Source organism: Sus scrofa, chromosome 1 (assembly GCF_054392235.1).
Source record: "Sus scrofa isolate SSC_HxYL_T2T_F1_AM1 chromosome 1, Sscrofa_HxYL_maternal_Yorkshire_Landrace_v2.0, whole genome shotgun sequence".
In the NCBI taxonomy this organism is placed as follows: domain Eukaryota; kingdom Metazoa; phylum Chordata; class Mammalia; order Artiodactyla; family Suidae; genus Sus; species Sus scrofa.
Window position 1 is genome coordinate 258,598,312 of NC_139383.1, and position 26,220 is coordinate 258,624,531.

At 41.6% G+C, this 26,220-nt stretch overlaps 1 long non-coding RNA gene across 1 annotated transcript; it reads right to left on the minus strand.

The window, feature by feature from the left end:
* Positions 1–14,938: 14,938 nt before the first annotated feature.
* Positions 14,939–25,797, minus strand: LOC146407127 (uncharacterized). The gene is made up of 4 exons (XR_014825692.1): positions 23,334–25,797; positions 21,665–21,739; positions 20,348–20,549; positions 14,939–16,014 (listed from the first exon to the last, which is right to left on the minus strand). It is a non-coding gene; the product is annotated as an uncharacterized LOC146407127 (long non-coding RNA).
* Between the last annotated feature and the right edge of the window lie 423 nt (positions 25,798–26,220).

Below are 26,220 nucleotides of genomic sequence, written 5' to 3' on the forward strand. Positions count from 1 at the left end.
CATGAGGTTGCAGGTTTGATCCCTGGTCTCGCTCAGTGGATTAAGGATCCAGCGTTGCTGTGAGGTGAGGTATAGGTCACAGAAACAGCTCAGATCTGGCATTGCTGTGGCTCTGGTGTAGGCCAGCAGCTGTAGCTCCAATTTGGCCCCTAGCCTGGGAATCTCCATATGCCATGAGTGTGGCCCTGAAAAGCAAAAAAAAAAAAAAAGGAAGGTATGAACTACTATGTATAAAATAAACAAGCTACAAGGATATATTGTACAAATAGGGAAAATAGCCATATTTTATAATACATATAAACACACTATAACTTTTAAAAATTGTGAATCACTGTTGTACATCTGAAACTTACATAATATTGCCCTATACCTCAATAAAAAGAATTTTGAATCATTCTAAACTAGGCAGGAATTTATCCCAAAGAAATCATTAAAAAGAACAAAATGCATCTATCAAGGATACTGCTCTTTGCAGCACTGAGCTGAATGAAAAAAAAAGTGAAACAACCTAACTGTCCAACACAAGAGGACAAGAGTACTATGGAAGGGTCTATAATGACAGCCATGACGGCTATGAGAAAATATAAAAGACATGTTATACTTGTAGGTGAAAGAAGGAAGCATTTTAAAAGTCCATAATAATTATGACTCATTTTTTTTCCAAATCTTATTTAGTATCATTCTATGTTTCCCTTTTAAAAGTGTAAGTAACAGGGGATTTGCAGGATTTGGCACTAGGTCCCCTTGCATGAGCAGAATAGGGAATTATTGTGAAGGAACAGAAAAGCAAACCTTGGTAATACTGGCCTAGAACATAATGTGACCTTCCCATGCTTGCAACCTGCTAAGACAGATCAAGGTTTTCAAGTGGATGGATATCATTTTGATAGCTGCTCTTTGAGCCTTACTTCAAGAAAAGAATGAGGTCAGGAGGCTCAAGGGGCATCGTGGCTTATGAAAAGAAGCTTTTGTCCCCAGTCTCTTAGGGCTAAAGCAAATCAACCTGTCATACACCATCTTCTGAAAGCAAGACTCAGTCCATTTCCTTTATAGCAGAAGAAGCGTCACCAAGCCTTCTTAAGAGGCCCCCTTGGGAAATCCCTTCACGCCATGCTTCCTGGGCGCCCCACTCCACCATGCTTCATGGACCCAGGCTTGTATGACTGTATGTTTCTGGATCTTTCCCTTGGCTTTGATACCGCAGGGAGCAATACAAAATGTCATCACCGCTTTCAGTTACTGGGTGTGTCTCTGTGCCAGACACCATGCTAAACTTCTTATCAGCGTATTATCATTTCAGCCTTAAAACAACCCTTGGATTAAGTATTATTATTCCCACTTGAAAGATGAGAAAACTGAGGCTCAGAGAACTTTAAAAATCAGATCAAATTCAGTAGATCAGGAAAGTGCAAGACCAAGACCCCAAACGGATTTGTAATCCTATAAACCATGTTCTAACTATTGCTCCTCCAGGCTGTGCTGATTCAGAGAATAGCTGACATTCTGTTCTCCACAGTGAAGAGCATTTTGGGAAATTCCCTTCTCTCGTTTGCCTGAAAAACTCTGTAATTCTCAGGAGCCATAACTGCTGCTTTGCAAAGCATTCATATTAAATATGCATTATACTGCTTAGCTGGTCCTGGAGATGAGCAATTCACCTTTCTTTCCCTTCCCCACTCTGCATCTTTTTCTACAAGGAAAGTAGTGACCCTGGCATGTGTATGATAGAGGGCAGGGGAGAGGACAAGCTGAAGAAGGAAAGAAATATGTGGGGATGAACTTAGCTGATGTCCAGAGACCCAAAGGGGAAAGCCCTGTGGAAATGAACTATGAAAGCCCAGCCAACAGAGCTGTCTGTCTAGTCCCTTCTGCCCACCGTGTAGCTTCAGAAGATAATTATCATAGGTTAATCAGGTCAACAAACTTGCTGGGCACTCTGACAAGCTGGGCAGCCTCAGGTTTGCTCCCAGTGGTGAAACCAAAAGGGTTCTCTGGCTGCTCAGAAAAGGTAATCAACTGGGAAAACTGGTCTGCAGAGAAATGTAATGGCCACCCCACAAGGGGCTCCAACTCCCTAGGATCTCTGGGCAAAAGCTGCCAGCCGTTCCAATGGTTCTAATCCACTGTGATCTGTCTGCTTTGGTCCCTGTCTCTCATGACTGTTATCACAAATTCAGAACGGGTTTCTATTCTAAAACCCTGGCAGAAATGACATGTTCAACTGACATGGTTTTGACAGAAGACACAGAGCACGGGATGGTCAGCAGAAGGAGTTGTAATAATCACGAAACATTCAGTGCCCTTTCGAATGGTTACATAGGGCTTTTTCCAAAGTTGTGTGTGCATGTGTCTGTGTTTCTGTGTGTGTTGGTGTGCACGCACATGCACATGTGTGTGGCATTTTCATTTACTGCATATAATGTAGAGGTAAGAGCCCAAGACTTGACAGGAGGACAGGAATTTAACCCCCTGGTGGGCATGGAGCAGCTGTGTGACGGTGGGCAAGGTCTTTCACCCCAGTGAGGCACATCTGTGTGATGGGAATAATTACCTCCAGCTCTGGTAGGGGGCGGGGGGGGGACGGGGGGGAACATGAGACTAAATTCAAATAAAGCATGTGAAAGGACCCAGTGCTGGTGCACTCAGTCAAAATCCCTTTCTCTTTCCTTTCATTATGATCATGACCATCCTTGTCACACCCTCACCTTTTTTCCCGTCATTGTCAGGAACAATAGCATCCGCCAGTGCCCTGACTTTCAAGGCAGCCGTGAAAACACCCCAACTGCTGCTAAATTACTGGCAACAAGGAACTGGTGAGTAAGTTATTTGGGGAAGTCGGGTCTTGTCAGCATGCACCGAGCTTCTTGCAGATGTCTCTGTCAGTCATTCTCAAGCCCCTCAGATACCCAGAACCTCTCTGTCTCCTGAAAAGAGCTGAACTATTCATGTCCCTCAGAGAAGAAGAAGAAAGGGAAACCGGCGCCTGTGAATGTGGGTCAGGAATCGCCAGGGTGGTAATGACTTGGTCGGCACTGTGTTCTCCGGCCCTCCTCGGTCCTTCCATCAAAGCCCTCTGTCGGGAGCCCCGCTTGGCCATGGCGTGTTCGCCCTTTTGTTCTCCAAATTCCTGGATATGACTCACACAACTGTTTAAGCACATCTCTCTTCATGTTCCTAGGAATTTTCCTGACAAGAGCAGTCCCTATCCTGAGGCAATCATATTTCTCCTTGACTTCCTTCCAGTATCAGCTTGTTGCCTGACACCCCTGTGAAGCCAATTTCATAAGGTTGGTGAGTCTGGCTGCGTTTTCCTCAGATGCAAGCCTGGCAAGACTGAGGCAGCATCATGGCCACAGCGAATCACTTATCCTCCATGCCTTCATCTTCAGCCCTCAGTCAGGTGGCATCCTTGGAAATATCACCTGCATCCAGTGGAAATCGGTGCCACTGTTTGGGGGCTATGACATGAAGAACAGGAATAAGAGGTACTCTTTCCTGTGTCTCTGTAATTCTACTTCTGGAAACATATTCTAAGGAAATCATCTGGAAGAATTTGGCCATAGAGGCTGGTAGTTGTTGAACACTCACTATGTGCCAACACTATTCTTATTGTTCCATGTATATTGACTTATTTAACCACCATCGCAACTCCATGAGGACGTCTTTATAGTGTCTTCACTGTGCAAATGAGGAAACCAAGGAACAGAGAGGCAGTCATGTTTATGTTCCAGCTCCTCGAGTATGTAAGAACTGAACTGTGAGCCCATGCAATCTGATTCCATAGGCCTCACTCTTGACTTCTGTACAAATGTTCCCTTAGTGTGCAAAGCTTGCTGTTAGAAGGAAGAGGAAGAAGTAGAAAAGAGAGGGAGAGAGGAGGAAGAGAAACACAAGGAGAAGGAAGAAAAGGAGAGGGAGGAAGATGTAGAAAAAAGTGGTAAGTGTATTGTCATTGATGACAGTGAACTTGGGACTCAGGGTTCTTCTGGCAGGGACCCTGACATTCCAGGTGCCCTGAGCATGATCTGGGAGAAGGCTGGGGGCTCTAGGCCCAGCAGATGGCTCACCCTTGGGGAAAGGCACAGTTCTATAATGGGACAAAAGTACACAAAATGGGCATGGAAATTAATAGGCCCCTATACTCCTAGAAGTCAAAAAAACAGAGTGAGGGCTATTTTTTTGATTATTGCAATAGGAAAGAAAAGAAAAAAGTTCTACTATCAATAACTTGAATTTTAAATGACTTCTAATCCTTTTTCTTAAACCCTCTTATTTATTTACATTCCTATTCAAACTTTCTGATGCTGTCAAAAGGGTCACTGGCCATGAGGGGTTTTAAAAACTGTGTTACTTTATCAAAAACATTTTTTTTTAATAAAAAGGTGTCATTTTACACTCTTATCACCTAGAACCAACCTTCTGGAAAGCAATCACGGACATTTATCCTGCACAAAAAAAAAAAAAAAAAAAATTCAGAATCATTGACCAAGGAAGTCTCTTCCTAAAAATTTCCTAGACTTAATTAATTGAAGAGAAGCAAACAATTTTACCCAGGAAGATTAATCCAGTGTTACTTATAACAACAAACATTAGAAACAGCTCAAATGTCCAATGGAGAAATAGTTAAGTATCCTAAGGTATATCCCCTCCATAGAATGATATGCACCAATAAAAATAATAATGATAATGTCTAAGATAATGTAGCAAATTTGGAAAATACTTATCATTTAATGAAGTGTTGAAAATAAAACACAAAAATTATATATAAATTATCATTACTCTCAAGTGAAATACACTTTTGCACATGGACAAAGGCTAGAAGGGTATACAAAAATTGTCAGGTCTTATGATGAGATAAGGGATGGTTTTATTTTCACATGCTCCTTTTCAGAGTAAATATTAAACATTCAGTGATAAAAGGGCAAAGTTTTAGAAGGGCACAAAAAAGTCTGAGGACAAGCAAGAAGATAAAAGTTCCCTCATTATCTGAAAATAAGGTGTTCCTATGAAACCATTTGTAAGGCAAACAGCATAAAGCAAAGAAACAATAACCTTAAGACACATCTTGCTAACGGATGCACAAAATAAATCCAGATAAAGCACAGATGCTCACACAAGTTCAAAGTTATGGGGGCTTGATGCTGAGTGTAATTCCTGGGGAAGGCGCTTGGCAGCGCCACCCCCACTGTTCAGGTGTGTGCTGTCTCTATAAAGACTCACTGCAAGAGAAATGCTGAACCCAATTTTTAATTTTCACCTTTTATCATTAAAGCAAAAATCCTCTTCAGATTTCTTTCAGTTAGCGAAAACAGGTACTAATGTAGGTCTTTAATAAAAGTGGTGAGAATTAAACTTTTGGAAAACAAGGAATACCTGTCATTAGAAGGTTTTTGCCAATGAAATGTGAGATCCAAGTAGTGGACTTGAGCAGTGGCAGTTGGGGGAATTCTAGAGATAATAAACAGTGAGTGAGGGCAAGGGGGATTCACAGATCATTCTAAAACAATAGGGGACAGTAGAGGAGAATTTCAGAGATGCGGAAGGTGCCAGTGGTACATCCTTTTGGTGATATCCAGTAGAAGGTTGGAATACAAGTGTGAAGCTAGGATAAAGTGTGACCCTGGTCTCCAAGTGCCTGTATGTACAGAGAATGTTTCTGTGGCCAAGTCACCATCTGAGCCCACAATGACCCTTACCATATACAATGTGAAACTTGGACCTGCATGCCATGTGTCAAGGCTAACTTTCATGATTGCCAAACTTCTGTAGCTGTGATCTGGTGGGGGTTTTTTGATTGTTTGTTTGTTTTGGTTTATTTGTAGCTTCCTTTCTTATCTCTGGACCCTTTAAAGATTTGTGCTAACTCCTGTTAAAGGTGAGGGTTGGAGGGTTTTGAGCAAACATGTGGAGCAGTTCTGGCAACAGTTAAAGACATTTTGAAAGGGGGCAGCAGAAATCCTGAGAATGAAGACCCAGTCTAAGATCCCATTTTTAAAAAGGTCAATCATGAGAGACGGGATTAAGATGGCAGAGCAGAAGGACAGGAGCTTACCTTCTCTCATAAAAGCAACAAAATTACTACCAACTGCTGAATAACCTTCAACCAAATAGACTTCAAACTATCAAAAAAGATATCCTACTCCAGAAGACAAAGAGGAGGTCACATCAAGATGGTAGGAGGGGTGTTATGTGATATAAGCAAACCTATACCCGCTGTGTGGGCAGCCCACAGACTGGAAAGTAACCGTATCACAGAGACTCACCTACAGGATTGAGAGTTCTGAGCCCTATGTCAGGTCCCCAAGCCTGGGGATCTGGCACTGGGAGAAGGAGGCTCCGGAGCATTTGGCATTGAAGGCCAGCGGGGCTTGCGTGCAGGAGATCCATGGAACTGGGGGAAACAGAGACTCCATTCTTGAAAGGCACACACAGGCTTTCATGTGCACTGGCCAGGGCAAAGCAGAGACTCCATAGGAATCTGGGTCAGACCTGACTGCAGTTCTTGGAGGATATCCTGGGAAAACAGGGGGTGACTGTGGCTCATTATGGGGGAAGGACATTGGAGGCAAAGGTCTTAGGAATAATCATCAGCATGAGCTCCTCTGGGGGGGCCATTTTGGAAAAATCCCCCCCCCATCAGGGCTGAGAAGCCCAGGCCCAGCAATAATTCGGGTGGGAACACAGCCCCACCCATGAGCAAACAGGCTGCCTAAAGACCCCACCCCCTACCCCTACAGGCACACAACCACCTCTAATCTCACCCAGAGACAAAACCCCACCCACCAGAGGGATAAAATCAGCTCTACCTACAGTGGGCAGGCACTGGTCCCTCCCATCAGGAAGCCTACAGAAAGCCCCCATGCCAACTTCTGCCACAAGGAGGGTGGACATCAAAAGCAAGAAAGGCTACAACTCTATTGTCTGCAAAAAGGAAACCACACCAAAAATCTATAAAAAATGAAAAGGCACAGAATTATGCATTAAGGGAGCAAGAAAAAAAAAAGCCAGAGAAACAGCTAAGTGATCTGGAGATTATCAACCTCCTCGAAAAAGACTTTAGACTGACAATAGTGAAAATAATTCAAGATCTGGGAAATAAACTGGAGGCAAAAATCGATAAATTACTAGAAACATAGAGTTCTGTAGCTGTTATCTATTGCTTTATATTTCCCTTCAAAACTTTGCAGCTTGAAACCACAGTTATTATCTCACCATTTCCATGGGTCAAGAATCCAGGTTCAGCTTATCCAGGGGTCCTAGCCTCAGGATCTCCCAAAATGCTGCAAGCAAGCTGTGTGCTGAAGGTACAAGGCTCATCTCAGGAAAGATCCATTCCCAAGCTCACTCACATGGGAGTTGGCATATTCATGTCCTCCCTGGCTATTTGCCAGAGACATGAGTTCCTTACCACATGGACCTCACCTATGAATGGCTCACAATATGACGGCTGGTTTGAGAGAGATAGGGGTGGGGGGAGAGAGAATGAATGATCCAAGAAAGAAGCATAGTCTTGTCCTAACTTAATCTCAGAAACAGTATCACATCACCTCTATTCTATTTATTTGTTAGAAGCAAAACAAGTCTAACCCACACTCAAGGGGTAGAAAGGACATGCCAGGAGGTGGGGATGGCTGGGCACCACCTTGGAGGCTGCCTTCCACAAGTTCTAGTGAGATAAACTGAAGTGGTTCAGCATCACCGCCACCATACTCTTTACCATGCTCACTCACTACTTACTGTTAAGAAAAACACAGAGTTGACTTTTGCAGAGCCATAGAATGTCAGACCTTGAAGTTCTCTTGAATGTAATCCAGCTCAAAAACTCCCCATGCCAGTGTGGCAAGCTGTTTCCCTTCTCCCCTCTCATACCCATGGCAACATAACTCATCATCCAATTCCCCTTTCATATCCATGCTAGCCATCACTCATCACTCAAGCACATATTTCCACTCAACCAGGATCTGCCCTCAGAAGCCTTCTCACCATAGCCCTCCATTAAGATATGCTCAATCAGGGAAATGTATTTTCTGTCACCGATCCAGACCAATCCTCTGAATTTACAGAAGAAAGCTGAAACTCAGGGAGGTGAAGTTTTAATTCTGATCTGATGCCAATGTCTATTCTCTTCCCATTGCTCACTGTCCACTTCACAGCTCCACTCTTGGCAAATTATTTTACCACGCAGTACGGCTTTCCAGTCCTAGCGTTTGAGTGGTCGTGTGGCTGAATGTGGGTATGCATGGACCCCAGATATCTTCTATTGATTAGAAACAAAATAGCAATTCCAGCCCACTCACATGTACACATGCATATGTATATTTACATGTGTATGTGTTTATATTTTTCTTTTTACATTTCCACCAAATCTGGTCCCGTCCCCATCAGTGGGGATATTAACAAATGGTTCTCAGCATCCCTAAGAGGAATGTGCCAAGTGGCCAAGAGTGTCTAAAATTTAAAGGACACAGAGACCAAGACTGAAACTACTCATCATCTGTATACTGCTTAATCCTTATACAGGACAGGGCCTGGTGTGGACCACACCATTAGCATCTGATGTCTGAATACATGGATGAATGCTTACATGAATAAAATACATTAGTCATTCAGGTACCATTTCACTATTTTGGCAATCTCTGTGTTATATCAATTTAAGATTTCTCTTTAAATCGATTCACTCTTTTAAACCCAAAAACTGTTTATTTTTAAACAGAAACAGTATAGTTCTCCATCATAAATGGAAGAGTCATTCCTCCTAAATCATACATAAAAAAAATTCAAATCTACTAAAAAGCATCCACAGACCACCTAGAAATCATCATGCAGAGCACTAGCAGTGAGTGCCCTGCAGTAAACAAATGAATGTGAACTCCCATAGCATGTGTTCACATTTGGGACTTCAGAGATGGCTCAAGAGCCCCCTTTAGAGAGCCAGGGGCAGTGCCTGCCAGAAGGAGCTTTGCAAGAGTAATTGGTCTCTCTAACCCTGGGGAGAGATTATTGTAAAGTCTGTGAAATATAAGTGGGATTGAAAGAGGCGTGGTCAAGGAGGCGGCAGCTGAGAATCCATTAAAATATTCTATGGGGAGGCTGTTCTCACTCCTGGCCAGCATGCTAGTCACTTTCACTCCTTCACTCATTCATCCAACACGTCCTCAGTTACTCTCCTGTGCCTTGGTCCTGAACTAGATTCCATGGAGACCGAAAAGAACAGACTCTGCTCTTGCCTGTCAAGAGCTCACAATCTAGCAGGATGGTGAGAGGCACAAAACACAGATAAAACCCCTCCATACACTGATAAATGCTCTCTTGGGGTCAAGCATAGGATACTCAAGATTCTGAAGAAGCAGAGGACACTAAGAGAGGCCTCACAGGATGCTCAGAAGAGGCAACACCTGCTTCTTTTTACAAAGAATAGGTATTTAAGGGTCCTCAGAGCAGAAACAGAATGGGCAAGGGCCTGGAGAGGTGAAAGATGGTGAGGATGATACGTGTGGCTAACAGATGCTGGGCAACAGCAATGGAGACAAAACAGAAGCAAAGGTTAATGATGAAAATGGGCCCCATGAGCTTCAAAGGGCTGAGGAGCTGGTTACAGCGACTGGAATTTATCTTGTGGGCAAAGGGGGCCACAGAAGGATTTTAAGCAGATGAATGAAATAGCCAGTGTTATATTTTAGAAAAGTCACCCTGATGTAATATACACAGGAGATACACATTTGATTTTCTTGTCTGTGCACTGGTCTCCATAAGTTGCCTCAGAAAAATAGCAGGAGGGAAGTCCTAGCCACAGCAATTAGACAAACAAAAGAAATAAAAGGCATCCATATAGGAAGAGAAGAGATCAAATTGTCACTATATGCAGATGACATGATACTATACATAGAAAACCCTAAGGACTCAACCCCAAAACTCCTTGAACTGATTAATAAATTCAGCAAAGTGGCAGGATATAAGATTAACATTCAGAAGTCAGTGGCATTTCTGTATACCAGCAATGAAATATTAGAAAAGGAATACAAAAATATAATACCTATTAAAACTGCACCTCACAAAATCAAATACCTCAGAATACACCTGACCAAGGAGGTAAAGGACCTATATGCCGAGAACTATAAAATTTTAGTCAAAGAAATCAAAGAAGATGTAAAGAAATGGAAAGATATTCCATGTTCCTGGATTGGGAAAATCAATATTGTGAAAATGGCCATACTACCCAAAGCAATCTACAGATTCAGTGCAATCCCTATCAAATTACCCATGACATTTTTCACAGAACTAGAACAAACAATCCAAACATTTATGTGGAACCACAAAAGACCCAGAATCGCCAAAGCAATCCTGAGAAACAAAAACCAAGCAGGAGGCATAACTCTCCCAGACTTCAAGAAATACTACAAAGCCACAGTCATCAAAACAGTGTGGTACTGGTATCAAAACAGACAGACAGACAAATGGAACAGAATAGAGAATCCGGAAATAAACCCTGACACCTATGGTCAATTAATCTTTGACAAGGGAGGCAAGAACATAAAATGGGAAAAAGAAAGTCTATTCAGCAAGCATTGCTGGGAAACCTGGACAGCTGCATGCAAAGCAATGAAACTAGAACACACCCTCACACCATGCACAAAAATAAACTCCAAATGGCTGAAAGACTTAAATATACGACAGGACACCATCAAACTCCTAGAAGAAAACATAGGCAAAACACTCTCTGACATCAACATCATGAATATTTTCTCAGGTCAGTCTCCCAAAGCAATAGAAAGTAGAGCAAAAATAAACCCATGGGACCTCATCAAACTGAAAAGCTTTTGCACAGCAAAGGAAACCAAAAAGAAAACAAAAAGACAACTTACAGAATGGGAGAAAATAGTTTCAAATGATGCAACGGACAAGGGCTTAATCTCTAGAATATATAAACAACTTATACAACCCAACAGCAAAAAAGCCAATCAATCAATGGAAAAATGGGCAAAAGACCTGAATAGACTGTTCTCCAAAGAAGATATACAGATGACCAACAAACACATGAAAAAATGCTCAACATCGCTGATTATAAGAGAAATGCAAATCAAAACTACCATGAGATACCACCTCACACCAGTCAGAATGGCCATCATTAATAAATCCACAAATAACAAGTGCTGAAGGGGCTGTGGAGAAAAGGGAACCCTCCTGCACTGTTGGTGGGAATGTCAACTGGTACAGCCACTATGGAGAACAGTTTGGAGATACCTTAGAAATCTATACATAGAACTTCCATATGACCCTGCAATCCCACTCTTGGGCATCTATCCGGACAAAACTCTACTTAAAAGAGACACGTGCACCCGCATGTTCATTGCAGCACTATTCACAATAGCCAGGATATGGAAACAACCCAAATGTCCATCGACAGATGATTGGATTCAGAAGAGGTGGTATATATACACAATGGAATACTACTCATCCATAAAAAAGAATGACATAATGCCATTTGCAGCAACATGGATGGAGCTAGAGAATCTCATACTGAGTGAAATGAGCCAGAAAGACAAAGACAAATACCATATGATATCACTTATAACTGGAATCTAATATCTAGCACAAATGAACATCTCCTTAGAAAAGAAAATCATGGACTTGGAGAAGAGACTTGTGGCTGCCTGATGGGAGGGGGAGGGAGTGGGAGGGATCGGGAGCTTGGGGTTATCAGACACAACTTAGAATAGATTTACAAGGAGATCCTGCTGAATAGCATTGAGAACTTTGTCTAGATACTCATGTTGCAACAGAAGAAAGGGTGGGGGGAAAAAGTAATGTATACATGTAAGGATAACCTGACCCCTTGCTGTACAGTGGGAAAATTAAAAAAAGAAAAAAAAAAGAAAAAAGAAAAATAGCAGGAGAATTGAATTAATACCTGGGGGAGGCACTTTGATCTCACAGAGCAAAGCCAAATACTTCTATGTAATTAAAATATCATCACCCCTGCATTCCCGTCCTCTTTTCTCTGCCCCGGTTCACCCACTGGAGCCAAATGCCCCAGTAAAGAGTATGTCAAAAGAATTTAGAAGCATATAACTCTGGAGGAAAAATTGTGTTGTGGTTTAAAACTAATCATAGTTGATTTGGATCCCCCGAAAATGAGGATGCCATACACAGAGTAATTAGGTCATCTAACACAATTTAAAGGAAAGAGAATTGGTCAAGAGGTGGAATGAACTTGGTCACTTACTGTGTAGATTGGAGACACTTTCAATCTTTTTAGGCTTCACTTTTCTCAGCTGTAAAATGCAGGGATGGATTTTGAAGATCACTAAGGCTGTCCTAACTGTGATGTTCTGTGCTTCTAAGATGCTCTCTACTTCTCAATAGCAGAAATATCTGGACAGAGAGTATTCTGAGTACAGGAATAAAGATATGCAAAGGCCCTGGGGCAGTAATGAATTTAGTGTGTTAAAGGAAAGCCGGAAAGCCAATGTAGATATAGCACAATTGATCAATGGCAAAAGTGGTAGAAAATAAGGTCAGAAAGGTAAGCAGTAGCTAGATCAGGTAATGCCTGGTAAGCTATACAGTAATCTGAATTTTATTCTCAGTAAAATGAGGAGCAATTGGAATTGTCTTAAGAGGGCAGAACACAATTGATTTTAAATAGAACTCTGGCTGTTGGGCAGAGAACAGGCCTGGCAAGAGGGAAGAGAGAAGAGTAGAAGCAATGAGAGCCATTTGTAGGCTTTTGCAATCTAAACAAGAGAAAATAGTGGCTTAGACCAGAAGTGTAGGTGGCATTAGAGGGAAGTGATAAGATTAAGGGAAAGCTGACAAAATTTACTGATGTTTTGGAAGTTGGAAATGAGGGGAAAGGAGAAGTCAAGAGTGATTTCTAGGTTTTGATAAAGACTTGGCCAGTGTATTTCGTGGAGGAGAGAGAGAATCAAGAGTTCTATTTTGTCCATGTTAAGTACAACATCCATCGCAGACACTCTGGATATTCAATGGATAGTTTGATGTCTCAGATCTTATGGAAGAGGTTTGTACAAGAGATTAAAATCTGGGAGATTATCCAGAAGTAAATGCAGGTGGAGAAGAGAAAATACCAGAGAAACACACTGGCTCTTGGGATTAAAGCACGGACGGAGAAGCCAGCAAAAAATACTTCGAAGGGGTGACCAGTGATGGAAAAGGAAATCCAAAACACACTATCCCAGAATCCAAGAGAACAGTGTTTGAAGAAAAGAAGAAATAAACAACTTTGTCAGCGCTCCTAAGAGCTTAAAAGCAGTGCCGAGAATCCATCATTGAGTTTGACAACATGTCGGGTTTTTTCGGTGACACTGACAAGTGTGGTTTTTCAAAATTGCTGTTGAAGCACTGGGAAACCAAGCCTGATTAGCACAGGTTAAAAAGAGAATTAGAGGTGAGGAAGTGGAAAGAGCAAGTATGGATGGACAGTTCTTCTCAGGAGTTCTGCTTTGAAAGAGAAAGAAAATATGGTGAGAGCTGGGAGGGAATGTGGTCAAGGGCGAGTTTTGTTTTCTTAAGATGGGTGATTGTGGAGCATGTCTGCCTGCTGATGGCCATGATCAGTAGCAAGGGAGAAAAATGGTCATACAGACAAAGGGAAGGTAATTAAAGGAAAAAAAAAAAAGTCCTAGAGAAAGCAAGGGGTGAGGTCCAGGGCACAAGTGGAGGTGTTGTTCTTCACAGAAAGATGAACAGTTCTTACGAGTAAATATATAAATAAAAGAGAAGCAGAGTCTATAAGTTAATTAAAGGGGGGGGGGGAGTCCTAGAGAAGGCAAGGGATGAGGTCCAGGGCACAAGTGGAGGTGTTGGTCTTCACAGAAAGATGAATGGTTCCTATGCGTAAATATATAAATAAGAGAGAAGCAGAGTCTGTAAGAAGCAGAGTCTGTAAGTTAAGAAGCAGAGTCTGTAAGTTAAGATGCAGTGACAATTCTGGTCACGAGAATTGGTACAGTCATCTTCAGATTGTGACTATTCAGTCAAAGAAGAAGCAAAGTCTTCATCAGAAATTAAGAGAAGAGGGCAGGGTAGGAAATTTGAGAAATAAGAAGACTTGACCACGGTTGTCAATTTCATTTGAATAATGAAATAATGATTAAATAAACAAATGCGGCAAGGATGCCAGACAAGGGAGCAGGTCCACCAGAGGTTTGTGGCCACAGCTTTAAGGTAAGACCAATTAGCATAGTTGAATGTTTTTCTCCAGCCCGCCAACAGTGACTCTAGGACAAGAATCGACTGGATTGAATTCAAGGGCTCCGTTGTGCTGGTGGAGAATGATGAAAGGACTGAGGGGCTTGGAAGGTGAGGGTTTGCAAGAATATGATTCAAGCCCAAGATTCTGGAATCTAAGCTGAGTCCAGAGTGACAGGAAGATGTAAAAAGGATGGGGACACTGAAAAAAGATGGGATCGCTGGGGCCAGATGTGGCCAGATAAGGTTTGGAGTGGTGTTCAGGAGAGTGCCCACCACTTCCTACTTCAACAAACTAGGGGAAGTGTTTTAGTTTTTCAGTCACGTTTTCCTCATTTGTGAAACAAATATAATAATCTCCACCTCACAGGGTTGGTACCATCAAAAATGTTGTTAAATAGTTAATGTTTACAACGAGATATAGTTCCTGGTACATGATATTTACTCAAAAATCTTCGTTTTAAGGTTTCATTCTTTCCATAGAAATTATGCCAAGGCATTTATATGACATTAACTATGTCTATACAATGCCAAATATTTTTATAAAAAGGGGGAATTCAGGCAATAACTAGAATGTTCCTACGCCCGGTTTATCTAAACATCTGACACTGGGTTAACATATCCTAAATCATCATGAATTACCATCTCTTTCTCTAAGATTGTGGAGGGGTGGGAGGCCTGGAAATAGGAGATGAGACCCCTCAATTTTAGGTATATATCCAAGCTGTATTGAAAACAATGCTTTTTTAAGTTTTATTGAAGTATAGTTGATTTACAATGTTGTGGTAATTTTTGCTATACAACAAAGTGAGTCAGTTATACACATCCATTCTTTTTCAGGTTCTTTTTCCACATACAACATCACAGAATATTGGGTAGAGGTCCCTGTGCTATACAGCAGGTCCCTATTGGCCAACCCTTCCATATACCACCGTGTGCATATGCCAGTCCCACAGCCCCAATCCGCCCCTCCCCTCAAACTGTCCCCTTTTGGAACGGTAAGTTGAAAACAGTCCTTTTTGTGTTTGAAAGACAAATCTTAAAGCAGCATGTTCCCCCTGACTTGCCTGGTATGGCAATGAGTTAAATTATACTTCCTGTTACAAGTTTTAAGCTTCATAGAGAAAAACAGTACCACCGCAATCTCAGTTCAAAGAGTAATCCATACAATAACGGATACTAAATTTATTACTCCAAACAAGTTTATAGCCTCTGCCCAAGCCTATAGCCTCACTTATATTTCGCCTCTTGGTGAATTAACCCATCTCTTAGGCTAGAATATCAAGAGACATTGAAGCTTCATCCTTCTTCTCTCTGACCTTCTAGCTGACTGATGGTCAATCCCAGGTACCTGCTGGCTCCATCCCCATGGCCACTATCTCAGCTTATCCCATCTCTTGACTGTATTCTTCACCAACCTTCACATATTTTCCTCACATTTTTCTTCCTCTGGAAATAACTGGTATTTGACTTCAATCATTTTCTGTCACTGACCCCTTGAGAATGAAGCTATAGACATACTCCTCAGAAAACAAACTCATATGTGCATGAGACAAAACTTTTCACCCGCAAATTTAGAGTATTCATCTCAACACATCCTTGAACCTCTTGGTGTCACTAAGGGACAAACTTTAGCATCATCACTGGTCCAAAGTGAGTTGTGGAAATGGCAGCACTTACAACACTGCCCTTCTAAATAACTCCGTGTATAAGGACGGTGTCCAAGCCAAGATGCCTCAGTGTAGACTCAACATTCATCCACATCTTGCCCCGGCTTTCCTTTCCAGATCGAACGTGCTGCACCTGTAATTCAAACATATCAAATATAAAATCTCACCTAATTTTCCATACCTCTGTACCCTCAGTACCTGGTGTGGTGCCCCATGCTGAAAAGATTTTAAAATTTCAGAAGGGAAAGAAGAAAAGAAGGATTTTTTGGTGTGCTCTTGTTTTCCAGAAATATATTCAAAAGGCTGCATTCCCAAGAAGAATGTGGGAGATGGCAAACATCTTTGGCAAACACTAATAACAACTTTACAAATCCTACTAATCTCCTTCTCCTCAGCCTGGCTCACTAGATCGATACTGGAATCTATTATTTTACTGCATTTCCACCTCTACCCTCCAACCCATATTCCCCCAGGGACTCTACCCTGGGTTTTTTTGTTTGTTTATTTTTTGTTTTTTTAGCTTATTAAAGTCATAGCACTGATTTTTCATTCTAAAATGCCCTTACAACAAAGCGATTGAGAGAATGAGTTCTGGAGTGAGAAAGTCCAAGATGTGAATCTTATTAGTGATTAGCTGTATAATGTAAGGAAAGTTCTTTAATCCCCCTGAGCTTGACTCTTCTTGTCTGAGAAATAAATACAATAATTGTATCTAGATATATAAAATACTACTTTCAAATTGCTTAACACATTACCTGGCACACCGTTAGTGGTTAAGAAATGTTAGCTCTCTTATTCTAGGACTCAAACTACATTCCAATGGCTAGACATCTTAGGGAGCCTTGGAGAAAAAAACACATGTTCATTGAGCATTTACCATGTGCTAAGCTATTTACAATCCACCGTCTCATTTAATCTTCAAAGCAACTCCAAATTAGTTTATTAGCAATCCTTTTGAAACATGTGTCTACTGTGGCCCACAACATTTATGTCTTGTGCCTACATTATGGAGAGAGGGACTGGCAGAGTTGGGAGAGGAATCATGCTTGTGTGAAAATGTGAGCTCCACAGAAGCCTTGGGCTGTCCTTACCTGGTCTCCACAATGACCAAGAGTCAACTCTCGCAATATGTCATTTGTCAGAGATACCACTTATCTGTTGCTTCTCTCGCTGCCAAGATTAAATTTCAACTGGCTGCTCAAACAAGGATTAAAGACTAAATGTCCATACAGAACCCACAAAAGCCTAAACAAAAGTACAGTTTGAAGGCACATCTCTTCTTGGAACTCTGTAATTTTTCAGTTTCTAGTAATCAGTATGAAACTGTTTCTAGAAAAAAATGTAAATATTCTACTGAGTCCTGGACTAAAGACTTGGCTTTAATTATATAGACTTACGGGGTTAGAAGGGAACTTAGCATCCTATCCAGAATTTCCTGAAATGATTAAAGGCCAACCATTTGGAAAGGCTTGATTTTGCAGAAGATTTCATTTCTCAGAAGATAGAGGACTGACACGGGGAGCAGATATTTTGGAATAATTTCTCTCTGGAAAACAAGAATTGGTTGATAAAGTTGGAATAACCAGAATCCTCAAAAGAAGATTTCATCTCTTAGACTCCACATGGAAGACAAGGCCGACCTAGACATATGGGAGGCAGACCCCAAACATTCAGAACACAGGTCTGGAAGGAAAGAGGGTACGGGACGGTGAGGGCAACTTCAAACATGCTGTGAGTTTTCAATGATGGATGACTCCAAGGGAGATCATGAGGAGGAGAAGCCTGGGGAGAGCAGTGAGAAAGCATGGAAAGTTGCCTGGCACTCTCAGCTTTAAAAATCATGAAGGTGAGATGGAAAGGACAAGTCACCACAGGATCAGGTGGGAGAATGCTAGAGAGCTGCTTAGAGAACCAACAGAGCAAAGACCTAAGGAGAACACTCCTGCCTAGTTTATTTCTTCATCCTATTGTTTAGCTACATTGATTGAGCATCTGGCCTTGCCAGTAACTGAACAAAGACTCTCCCTCAAGTCTGAGCTTGAGCATGAGGTACTTCAGTCCTTTCTGATTCCTTCGGATACAGCCCAGGCTTATCATCTTCATTTTTGAGTCACGTGTCTATGGTCTCCTTTCCTTTCTGACAGCAAGGCCACTTGAGTCGTGCTTTCCTGAATGAAGGAAATGTCTGTGCTAGTCAATGCACAATTGTCGTTTGTGACCTTCCTGAGGTTTCCTGTTTCCTCCTAATGCATTAGAAGAACAAATCAATAAAGTCTGTGTCCCAGTACCTTGGGTAACTGCCATGCTCATGGTTACATCACTACACAGAGAAACTAGGGAACGCGGCAGGGCACTTAACCCAAGGAGGGGTGGGAGGACTGGATTGGACTCATCACAGCCTTACACAGACACTGAAAGTGCTCCAGGCTCCCGTGGAGGCACAAAGCCTCCCCACCACGTGGCGATTTGTATTCAGCGAGAGCCCCCTCCCTTGGCACAGGGTGGATGGGGCCCCAGGAGAGAACTAAGGAAGAAGGAAGAGGCTGTTGTCCTTGACAAGGAAACGATTGATGTCTCTGCTTTCTCACCCTCTTTAAATTGAGATGGGGACAAGATTAAAAGTTCAGGCAGGAAGCCAACTGGTGGCTTACAACACTGATCAACCAGCCTAGTACAGGAAGAAACCTGTGGCCCATTGCTCAAGAAATGAGCTGCCTGAATATTTGAAAGTTTCCCAATTCTTGCCAGAATTTAAGCATTAGGACCTTATCATGGCAATAATGGTAATAATAATAATAAGTAGTAAATCCTCCTTATTAAACACCATATGCAATATTCTGTATTTTATGTACATTACTTCTTTTATCTCTTGCAATGACAATATAAAGTAGATATAATGTCCCCATTTTATAGATGAAAAAACTGAGGCTTAGAGAAGTTAAGAAGCTCAACTGAGATGACACAGTTTGCTAGGATGACACAGCAAGGAGGAGAGCCAGATCCAATCTCAAGTCTGCTTAACTTTGAAACACTTGATATTCTATTGGATCACCCTGAACGATGCATAGTGGCACATCTGTTTTTTCTCAAGAAAGAGACACAGTTGAGGTACAGTCTGAAATGGGTGCAATGACCTCTTTGGTTCAGAGTTCTCTGAGCTATATGAAGATGCACTACCCCTCTTGCAGCGTGGGTGCCAAGATGATAGAGTATGGTTCTCTCAGGCTTACAATATATCAGACTTCATCTGTTGGAGCCATTTTAGTCCCTGTCCTGCCTTTAGCTTTGCATCACAGAGTGGAACCTCTTAGAGTGACAGATGTTTTCACAAAAAGAGCAAAGCCAAAAATGGGGGCAGGGGATGGAATCAAGAAGAGATACTGACAAACATGCCTAATGCCAACACCCACCTCTAATACAAGTAGGGAAAGGGGAGTCAGGGCCAGTCAAGGTCAGATATCAAATCAGTAAGACTAGGCATCATGTCCAGGATGAGAGAGTGAATGGAAGAAAAAAAATTGAAGGTAGGTCTGATATCAAAGTTGTCAAGATGAGACGGGTGGTGATGAAACAAGGCAAGAGAACTAGAAAGTAGGTAGTACTAGAAACATGATAACTTACATGAATAGTTTATGACCATACAGGGCTTCTCTTTAGATGGTCCCACAGCTTTAAAAGTAAACCTTAACTTGTCTTAAAGGTACAGTGCCCAAAACCCAATATCTGAGAATGCCATCTTCCCCTTTATGGAATGGCTGAGACCTATTTGCAGGGGAGGCACACCCAGTTAACTCAAATGCTTAGAACACTAGTGAAAGGTCAGGCATGCGATCAATCCCCATGAGAGCCAGTTAGGTTAGCTCTGTCTCAATGTCAGAGCTCTGCCTTCAGCCTCAGGCAGCTCTCTGAGGGAATAAATGCCATTAATCAGCAGGGGTACCAGGCAAGTTCATGAGGACTGTGCAACAAAAAAACTATTCTTTCTCCTGGAAAAGTTCTCAAAGCTCATAGTGAGTCAGCAGCCTACTCCTTGTATGAGGACAGCAGAGACTTCAGGGCTTTATCAAAGAGCATAACTACCTCATTCCTCTCCAAAGGATAGCACACTTAAGATATAATGCAATTATTTAATTCATGTTTATTTCTTTCATAATATATTTAATGATGTTGGGTTGGTTTCTGCACTCTCCTAATTAAATAACTTTGAGTTGCTCTCCTGACACTCAAGTATAAATAACCAGCCATAAACGCAGGCAGATTATTCTGCATTACCCTATCAATCTCATTCTATTTCATTTTAATTTTTGAAGAAAAGCTCTAACTCTTTTCTGTGCTAATACAAAGCACACTTTGGCAAAAGTATGACCTCTGGGATCCCAAATGAACTTGGCCTTCATTTAACCTGGAGAGATTACATCTTGGGCATTTTCAGTGTCACCATGTCTTTCTTCTTTCCATTTGCTCACCCCTGCTTAGTGAAGTGAGCTTCATCTGGTATTTTATGATTTGAGTGGGTAACTCTTCTGATTCTGAACAAAGGACCATACTTCATTCTGACAATTTGTACCCTCCAGGCTTTCCTCATGAGTGGTTCCTTCCCAACCTCTTTGGAGAATGATGGCGAAGTCTATTTATTCAGTACTCCTCATGGGTGAAGGCTCTTCCAACCTATAAATAAAACAAATTTAACTTTTACAGGGTTACTAATGCCACGGAGAGATAAACAAGTGGGCTGGCTGCCTGCTGGCTGCAGGGATTGGCCCAAGGATTTTCACAAAATAGCCCATGGCTCTTTAATATATGAAGTATCTTTTATTGTGATAAGAACTTAACCAAATAAAAATAATAATAATTCTCTGTTTTAGACTTCCTAACTAAAAATAAAAAGAGCTGAAATTGACCATATCCTGAGAATATTATGGTTGAAGGATTCATGGACACTTACTCCATTTGAAACTAGGGGAAAAATCTCCCAAGAATAAGGACTCTAGAGAAAGTTCTATTCGAGCATTGAATGTCATTTCATTGAACATTTACCACACCTTTACGGGTATGTTTAAATTGTTTCACCAGAATATGTAAGGTAATATAAGAATAAATGTAATACTATTCCCATCCTTTGATATTACTCATTAACAAAACAAATCATGTGTTTTTTTTAATGTTTCATAATCAAAAGGTAGCTATTACTATTACTGTATAATGATGAATGGAAAAGCCATTTGGAATCAGATAGACCTGGGCTCAAATTTGTGCTCAGCTAGTGAGGACCACACAACCTTGGAAAAGTTCTGCTGAAAAATGAAGATTAACAAGAACTACTTTACAAGGTTGTTGAAAAAAAATGTGTGTCACAGGTATCAACACTCAATAGGGAGTGCTCACAAATGCAGTTCCCTCTTTCCTACCCTACAAATAAAGTCATAAAATGCAGGGGAAGTAAAAGTTTAAATTTGGGGGATTCTGGAAATATTATGGGAAAAGGAAGCACTTGATCTGGGGAATGGGTAGATCCAAGAAATCACATAAATTTCTTACAAAGGTAAAAATAAGATATGGATAATTCAGGAGGAAGAGTTCCCGTGATCAAAGACCCAAATAGTGAAGAGTGATGCATCTCAATAGTAAGTTAGGAAATGAGGAAGATATAGTCTTAGAAAGAAGGATGACTTCAGCAAATGCCAGGATGTTAGATAATAATTGCAGGCATTTATAAAGAAATCGCTAGAAAAAAGTACAAAGTCGTGGGAGAAGTATGGAGGAGGAAATGAAATATTACTTACTGAATACCTCTCCATGTGCTAGGTCTGGTCTCACCTACTTCACGCACCTTATCTCGATTAACATTCAGAACAATCCTGAAATGTGAATATTAACAGACTTAGTTTCAGTTATGTGCTTAAGGTTTTACAGTTAGGAAAAGACAGAGACAAATTCAAATCTAAGCCTACATTCTATAAATTCACTCAGCCTTTTCAGGAAAATAAATTTACTGGATCTTATAATCATGTAAGCATAAGATGATAGAAGATTGAAATGGGGTTATGGCCAAAAAAGAAAAAGAGAGGAAATGCAAAGGTGGATGGAAGCATGGACATATGAGTAGAAAATGAATGAATGGGTGGTGGTAAGAAGTGTTGTGGAGGTAATGTCAATACAGTGAAAGAACTGGAAAGAATAAAGCATTAAATATAACTCTTGGTGCCAGAACATCGAGTAAAATCTGACAGGATTAATGAAGACAAAACACAGAAAGAAAGAACAAGTTACTAAAAAAGGGGGAAACATTCAGTGCTGTGACTCAAAAAAGTTTCATGGGAGTTATCTGCTAAGACATTGCTAAATGTGAATATTTTCATTAGATGCCCAGAAGTGCTTAGACAGATCAGCCATCTTGTCGCAGGGGTAGGTCTGCCAGCCAGCGATGGACAGGCAGACTACTCCCCATCCTGCAAGGGGCGGGGGACTAGGAGGAGACCTAAGTCAAGTTTGTGAGCATTCACCTCACTGCTCTTATCTGGATTCTGATGGAAATAGTTAATTAGTGAAAATTTAGAACAATAAATTCTTTGTATGTTTAGCAAGCAAAAGAACAAGTTGTCTCTTTTCCCTTTTGAATTTTGTATTGGAGTCCCTTGAAAACAGAGCACTCACAAAGCACACAGTATCCAACCCTGATTAACCACACAATATCTACTCCATCTAATACCTGTAAAGCAGGAAAATTGAACGCCTCCCTCTCCTGTGCTGCAACAGTATTTTGCTATTATAGCACTTGCCATGTAGTATTGCAATTGGTCTGCAGATCTATCCATGTGGTCTCTTTTACTAAATAATGAAATCTTAGAAGCCCTGTTTCTCCAAACACAGTGTTCAATAAAGAATAATTAAATGAATGAATGAGAAAATGAGGAAGCAAGTAAGAGAATGAATAAAGGCAGAACAGCACAAATGGATGCTTCTCTTCCCCCGGTTTGGCCTCTCTAGCTTCTATAAATGCCCATGGTCACATACCAGCACACAGAGCCAGAGTCTGGCAGACTGCTGTTTGACTCTGGGTCTTGGTGCTGGCCCAGTCTGCTTAGCAGGCTAGGCCGCGGAGCTCCTTCCAGGGCTGTGCTGTCCCCCATGCTCCATAACCTGACAGGGACCAAGTCCAACTCTGGGCAGGCAACACCCCATTGGACAGTGGAACCATGGGTGGCAGACAGCCCTGCAGTCACCACAGTGATGATGGCCCTGTGCCATGGCTGCTGTAGGAAAGCTGGCAGGTGCTGGGGGGATGGGGAGGCATTGGCAGCTGGAGAGCACCAGGTCTCTGCCAAGCATTCTCATGTTCATAGCCTCCATTGAAGCTATGATAGTGAAGGACATAGGGGAGGACTCCGTCAGAACTGGGGTTCCTCCATGACTTTGACCAAGTCATGTAACTGCTTTATTTCAGTTTCTTACCTGCCCAGCCCCGAAGTGCTACAGTGTTGCAGTCAAGAACTCAGTGGGGTCCCCTGGCAGCTCAGCAGTTATCACGTCATGGTTTGGGTCACTGAGATGGTGTGGATTTGGGTTTAATGCCTGGGAACTTCTGACTTCTGCATGTCATGGGTGCAGCCAAAAACAAAAAACCAAAAAAACAAAACCAGAGTTTCAGCATCGTTTTGATGGATTTTTGACTCCTACTTATGCAGATTTTCTCTGCCCCAAGTCGTCTCTTAAAAAGTAGCCTTTTCAAACTGGGTCACCATGCTGTACAGTAGGAAAAAAAAAGAGAAAAAATTTTAAAAGGTAAAAATTTTTTGAGAATATTTCTATATTAATAAAAATTAATTCAAATACCAAAAAAAAAAAGTAGCCTTTTCAGACAGGAGAATAGGTAAGGAGTTCATGATAACTTGGGAGTTCACACTGAAAGATACTGTTGTAAATAAAAATAAATGTAATTAGCACTTAACGAGCATTTATGTGCCAAAATCTCCAACAAGCACTTTAAATAAGTATTGGTTCCCACCACCTTTAGAAATTAAATTCCATGTGTGTGTATTCATGCATGCACACATGCGGTATGTGTTGTGCATATGTGTATACTTATCTTAGATTCTCCGTATGGAGCAAGAAAAATCAATTCAAATAAAGTGTTAATTTTTTGACGGCCTTAAAGGCCATTTCTACATACATCCATGTGTGTCTCCATTTTAATTTTAATAGAAATAATGAAAATAACACTAATACTTGCTGAGTACCTGCCATGTATCAGGCACATATATTTCACATATTTTAGTTAGTCTTTTAACAACTTTTCATAGCAAGTATCATTTCAATTTTGCTATTGAAGAAACTCAGGATTAGAGAGCCTAAATCACTCACCTGAGGTCACACAGCCAGGAAGTGGCAGAGCCTAAATTCAAACTCAAGTCTAGATGACTCCAAAGTCAATGTTATTTCTCCTGTGTTGAGCTGCCTCATTGCAATAGGTCTGGAAGGAATGCCTGCTGCATGACCAAGCCCATATATGCCTTGACATCAGTCTTATGAGCATCATAGGACTTTGTTAGCATCTTTGTAGGTAGATCTGGGGCTACAACCACAGCCAGACATTTCCAGACCTGCCAATTGCCTATCACACATGAGAAAGATTATTTATTGAGTCAGCATTAAAGCTGTGAGGGATTTAGGGATCACTCATGTTTCTCCAAGTGAGGACACTGAGCCCCGAGGAGTTAGGCCTCTTGTACGAGTGCACACAGAGGTGGAGCTGAAACTAGTTCTCTTTTTCTATCAGGTCATCTTTTGAATTCAGTGTCACTGCCTCCCCTGCACCTCTACCCTTCTCATAAATTTTAAGTGAATGTGACTGTAAGCACGTATGCATGTGAGCCTATATGACTGTGTGAGAGAGAGAGAGTGTGAGTGTGTGACATTGAAAGAGAGAGATCATAGGAGAGTGCTAGCAGGGAGGAGGCCAAGTTGAGGAAGCACCGAGGGACAACTAGTCTCTTTAAGCCAAAGAAAGCATTTTAAATGGCAGAACCAGAGAGGCAGCATCTTCACGGTGCCTCCATATCCTGACTGGAACAGAAGCAGGTTTTTTAGGGCTTTTCCAAGGCTTTCTGCCACCACTTCGCAAACCCTGGAATTGAGGAAAAACCCTGAATGAACACCCCAGTACTTTGGAGGTAGCCAAGACAAAGCAATTGTGTCACAGGAAGCTGACGCCACCACCTCCTTTCCTTTCCCATGGGAAATGGGAGCGTCACCAGCTTCGAGGAGCCTCTGTGATGCTCTGTATCTATCTCTCTGCTCCCATCTTCCAAATGCATTTAGAATCTCATGATTCTTCTCCTGCCATTTATTGAAGTCATCCCTCCACACACCCCCACTCCAATCAGCAAGGATTTGACAGTGTGAACCCTGCAAAGGATGGACAGAAAAAGCATCTGCAACAGGAAGATCCCAGGATGCTCCAGAATCTCACCCTCCAATATAATAAATAACGTGTGTGATGGGGCTGGGGGTGGGCAGGGAAAAGATGCATCATTCACTTTCATGGAGGTCACACTGCCCTTCTCTGCTCTTTTCAGAGAAAAGCTTTTTTTTTTTTTTTTTTTTTTTTTTATACATGCACGCCACACTCACTCACACATGCATGATCCCTGCAAGAAGCCGACAAAGCATTTTGGTCATCTATAGGCCACTCAGCTTCTTCAAAGTTGAGTAAGATTAAAAAAGCCTGACATCTCCAATATTCCTCAGCAACGGTTTATGGACCTGCACAGACAGATGAAAAAGGGGCTTGAGATGTATTAAAAAACATGTATGTATATGATGGATAGGAGAGGGAGAAAGACAGAATATGATACAGATTAATGTCCCTCTGTCTTTTCTGAGTCTTTTTTGTCTCTGGCCAGAGTGGTGGTGCATGGGAAGGGTTCTGGAATTTCAGAACACAAAGTAGCAGTTTTAAATAATGAGAGAAGATTCCACATGGAACGCTCATCTGGCTGTGGCAGCCTGTGACTGAATGAGAGAAAAGTGCCCTAGAAGCTATTCATTACGAATTCACTGGAAGCTCTCAAACGAGGCTGGCAGAAGCTGAAATTGAAGTGGTCTCTGACCTAATTTTCTTCTGCATGAAACATCTGCATCAAGGCTCTCTTTGATGTATTCCACTTGGCTCTGTCTACGGGATTGTATCACATGGCCTCCGTTGTTGCCTCCTTATTGAAAGACATTTCCAGCCTGTGCAAGGTAATGCGATGTTACTGTTACCCAAGCTAATCACTCAATGTGCTCCTAAAATAGAAACAATAGCAGTTCAGAGACAATGTTGTCTGCTGGCTGTTCT